A 5350-nucleotide genomic window follows, 5' to 3' on the forward strand; every position below is an offset into this window, starting at 1 on the left:
AACATACCAGAGAACGCTTTTTATAAACTCTGAGAAGATCTTATCAGGCAAACAATCAACGTACAATCTGATCACATTCGATGTAAAGGCGTTAAAAAAAACTCTCAGTCACGATCCTCGAAGACAAGGTCCAAGATTTGATACAACTGGAGAGGCCCACCCAGACGAGGGGTGCCCTGAGATGCCGGTAAAGGGCGATAACGCTTCACGTGGCAGGAGAATAATATCCCGACCCAGAGAAGCCCAATGCCATGCTTTCACTTTGGGGTACCCTTGTACGTTCTGCAAGTGTCTTACGAAGGAAAAAGGTCATAACAAGAAACTTTCAGCTCGTATATCACAACAATCCCAGCTTTTCCAAGTGGGGCAATTTGCCATTACCAACAGAAGCAAGGTGCAAGAGATGGACGAGGAATCCTGAAATGCTTGACGAGCGGAGGCTAACAAGGTAAACATGACCGACATTGTGAATGCACTAACTGATTAAGAAACATTGTTAATTAGTGACAATGCTTATACATGGATCGAAGTGTAGTGACGGAGCTATACTTGTCATTTAAAGTTCAACCAGGCTATATTCAACTAGCACGATCTGACGCACGGGTATAACGTACAGGTTCAACAGAAGTTTGTGATATAAACCTATACTTGCCTTGAGATACCCGACCTTCCAGACCAAAAACGTCACCGGTACTATATGTATGGACAGGTATGGAAATTTTATCATATCTGGGCATCTACCTTGTAGGTATAATCAATTCACTTATACCATCTGATGGAAAATGGGGTTACTTCTTACGCCACATGAAGAAGACCCTGAACATAAGCAAAAACTTTTTCGGACTTTTTAAACCAGAATGTAATTATACCGCCCGATATATATTGCAATCTGCCAGGTTCAGTAGTTGAAGTACAGAGCGAGAAAACCAATGACAAACAAATGAGAGCTGAGGTACATTTTGATGACGCAATTATATATCACAAACAGAAGAGAATGTTCGGAAATAGGTACATGATGGACACATATTCAAAGATAACACCCCACACAAGTGAACTTACCACTTCTATCAAAAGAAGAGCATGACCAAACAGGCTTGCTAGGAAAAAATGGGCATATGCCTGGACTTCAGAGTGGTCAATTATCAGTACGAGAAAGACAAATTTGTACTGCCGATGATATAAGAAGTGTTCTATGATTTACAAGGTGTCAAATTAATTTCAACCCCGGATCTGACAGGATCGTTTCACCACTCCCTTGTACATGAAGATTGTAGACACTTCTTAATATTCTCTTATAGTAAACACATCTTCACATTCTTATAGTAGGCACCTTTCTAGCTCGTATAAGAATAAGAGAAACACAAGAAAACAGTACGTGAATGTCATCAGGAGGCTGAACTCTACCATTTTCAGGCTGAGCTATACCAAATGCGCATTTGTAGTCAAGACAATCAATATACTAGGCGTCAAAGTCACAACACAAGGGATCCAGAACTCAAAACAGATCCAGAGAAACCAAAAAGTATGATTGACTGACGACTGCCAAGACCAAACACCGAGCAACAGATTTAGCAAACTACATGCGGGACCATATATCACAAACATTTCCATAATCGCATGCAGGAGAAAATGAATCAGAAAATAGCAAACCTTTGGACACCTGATCTCATTCAAAAATGAGAAGAACTCGAAGACGCTATATTGTCTTCTACAACGCTAGCAATACCAGTGGGCGACGTACCATATCAAATCATGAACGACGGAAGTGATTATGGAATAGAGGGCTGTCTATTCCATATAGTAGAATGGATCAGAAGAGGTATACTCTATTCCTCAAATGACATAACCCCTGCAAAACAAAAGATATGAAACAAATACACTGGAGGTACCAGCACTGAGTTACAGTCTACAACACTTTTCGTAGTACATCAAAGTGGGCGATGAAACAATCTGCAACGCTGCAAAAACCATGCATATACCAGGCAAAGACAACCAAGTCGCTTAATGCTATTACGACTACCTGAAGTTACCTTCAGGATCTTTACATCGGACGTCTTGAAAGAAGCCAACAAAAAGCACACTGGTCATGATTACACAGACCTCGAAACAAAGCTATAGACTGGTGATTACATTCACGATCATACAAAGAAGTGAAACGTAGGTTTGAGAAACTTACAGTCGCAGCACGTAATGCACATATAGCAAATTTCTACACCAAAGAACAGAAATGCACTACTTCAAAAGTGGACAGATGGAGTGAATGTACGAGCAAATCGTTCCTGGAAATTAATTCCAGAAGTTCTTGTCAAAGTTCCAGCGGAAGCAACTTGCATCTCAATATAGGTACCGTATACCCGAATGCAACATGGTTCCCCAAATTCCTGTCACTACTAAAAGATGTCCCAATACTAGTAGAAAACACAAACAACATGTTCCGAAAAGAAGACACCATCTCATACGTAAAGCACCGTGTTGTATCACGTTAATCGCCAAAACAGGCATACAAAGTCACCATACTTTGACCAAAACTAGCACATCCAGCCATAAAAACTCGGCGGTACATACCACCGACGAGACAGCATGGCTAGACCTTTCCTCGTAGTGTAATCGTAGTGTAATACCACAAAGTAGAGCACTGCGCAGTTGAAGAAACAAAAAACAAGCTCCGACCAAATGAGCATGTGTGCAGAAACATTGAAAGATGTGTGTCAAGTCTCAAAAATAAAATTCATAAAAGGGGTTATCACCCGGTACAATCAAAGGCAGCTGTTTTTCCCGGCAATAAGATTCAAATGAATGCTATAAGTTCCTTATGAAACTCGAATAGCGGTAGCACGTACATCTTTGTTTGGTAAAAAGGCATAAATCGCCTCGATTTAGCGTGTACTTTGGACATAGACAAAGCCCACTAGCGGATTATAACGTATCGGGCACAACACTGCCAAAGAAAATGCGCCTTAACAAAATCTGGAAGAGTCGATCCGACCACGACTAGACACTAATGTGGCGCAATACAAAGAACCAATGCGCGCACCATACGACTGCAATTTCCGAAGGAGATACATATATAAACTTCTAGGACGGGTATAATGTAATTGAAGGCTCGCAATCAAGGTAAAATAAATGACAGTGCCATATGGCAGACCAACCAAAATAGTAGGTAGGGAGGGCAACGAGTATTTTGTCTGTAACCTTGATGGAACTAAAGTCCCAGAATAGTCTTAATCGGACTGGTCAAAAATGCCAACACCCCGGGATAATTCATTCCCAAAAGAGACTCAATTATCCTCAATATTAAACCATCGACCATCGACCATCCACCCGAGGTGATGGATCCCAGGAATACCTACTGCACTGGCCGGATGGAGAGCGTACCTGGACGCATGAAACAGAAGAAGAAAAACAGACGTTAGTTTTCTTACTTTATACCGGCAACGGGTCCGACGCAAACGGATACAGACCAGGTCGAAGAAGTAAACAAGAACAAGCACAGATGAACGATAAGCAAATAACAGGACGCGCATGAGGTGGAGGACTCAACTCGGTTTCACTAGAACGAAAAGAAATATCACCTCTTGCCACATTGTACCATACTCTGCTCACATACCAGAGGTATACGGACCAAAGGCTTGACCAAAAAATCACGGTCGAGAAGCGCTTCCCCGAACCAAATCGATAAAGGCTCGAGTACAGATCAAAACTGACTCCGACGAACGTGGTTAAGAATTAGATGGCTAGGTATCAAAATAAAATAAATATGTAGTATGCAAGGATAGATATAAATGGTGGCAGGTTTTTCATTTAAACCCCCAGTAGGACAATTCTCCTCCCCCCCCCCTACTAAAATACCCTCTAGGTAGCAGATTCTCAGAAAAGCCAACCTTTATTCCAAAACCCAGAATTATCTAATTCTGAGTTTTGGATCTGGATCCAATGAGTTCCTGATATTAGAGTTATCAGAAATATAGCGGTATAACCGGTAGATGATACCGGGACACTACATATGAATGAGACGTTCAATTAGAAATCGAGTCTAATGAAGAAACACAAAATACAAATAAATACTGAATGCAAATCCCTCAGCATAAGGCCTTGTTTCCTTTGGTCGTATCTTATTGGTCACTCTCAACTCTATACCGAGAACAGACATTTATGCAGTGAATAACATTGACGGACCATGTGTCTTAAATACGGGATGCAAGCAATCGGATACAAATATATCGCCCGTATGATGGTACTACACCCCTTGAACAACATGAGTTTGAAACAACCTGGTCAAGCAGTTAAAAGGTAAATACGGGTTTGCGTAATAGGTATGACTACCTTAACTACTTTTAGGTTAAACCAAAACCCGCATTCTTTAGAGGAAGGATTACAACTCTCCAAATATAACTCCTGTTTTAAGCTTTATTAAACAGGGATGACAACCAAATTTTAAGTTCTATTAATGTTTCTTGAGCCAGTTGTATACCGCTTCCATTGATTTATGCTTTACGCCTAAAAATGGGTTATAGTCGCTATTTCATGGTCAGGTGTACTGTAAACTGACCTATCGATTTTACCGCGTGAAGAATTGTACCAAAGCCTCTAGAGTTACATGGTTCTATTTTACAACAGAGGTATCGATCTCTAGTTGTTTGTCGCAGAACATTTCTGGTCATCAGGTGAACATAAGAGTATGTAGTGTCTATTTTCAACTCTTTGTGATTGTGCGCGATAACAAAGGTAACAATACAGCTGTGATCGGTGATACTCCGACTATGCATCTAAGATCTTGGGTTATCAATGGTAAGTTTCTAGTTGAAGATACACCAAAAGATTTTGAATACTTGTAAATAATTTTCAATGGCGAGAGATTGCGCAAGTATATACACGTAAGCGATGTTGTATTCGAAGCAACAGAGAAGGACGAGCGGGATCGTGATATAACACGTATTTTCACTGAAAAGATGTATAATAATCATGTCAAAGCTACATCGACAATGGACTCGAGAAGTACCGGCTCTGAACATAATATAGCTGACGCGTTCAATATATTCCTACATAGGTAGCACACCAGCTATTCAGTGCATACACATCGCATCTGCAAGTGAATACAAGAGATGATAGATGTTGTATGTAAAGGCACCTGCTCGTGAAACATCTGCTCATGCGTCAGCTGAGACGACCTGTTATAGTGATAAGTCAGTCGTTGTAAAGAACATCACATTTACAGAGAAAAAGTTGGAAGCGGTCGAAACGTATGAGGGTCTAACATAAAAAAATACAGTTTATTGAATATACTACACATCAATCGATAGCTTATAGTAAACCAGTACAAACGGCAGCAGTTTATTAGAATCATGTGTAA

Source organism: Sphaeroforma arctica, assembly GCF_001186125.1.
Source record: "Sphaeroforma arctica JP610 unplaced genomic scaffold supercont1.389, whole genome shotgun sequence".
NCBI lineage: Eukaryota > Ichthyosporea > Ichthyophonida > Sphaeroforma > Sphaeroforma arctica.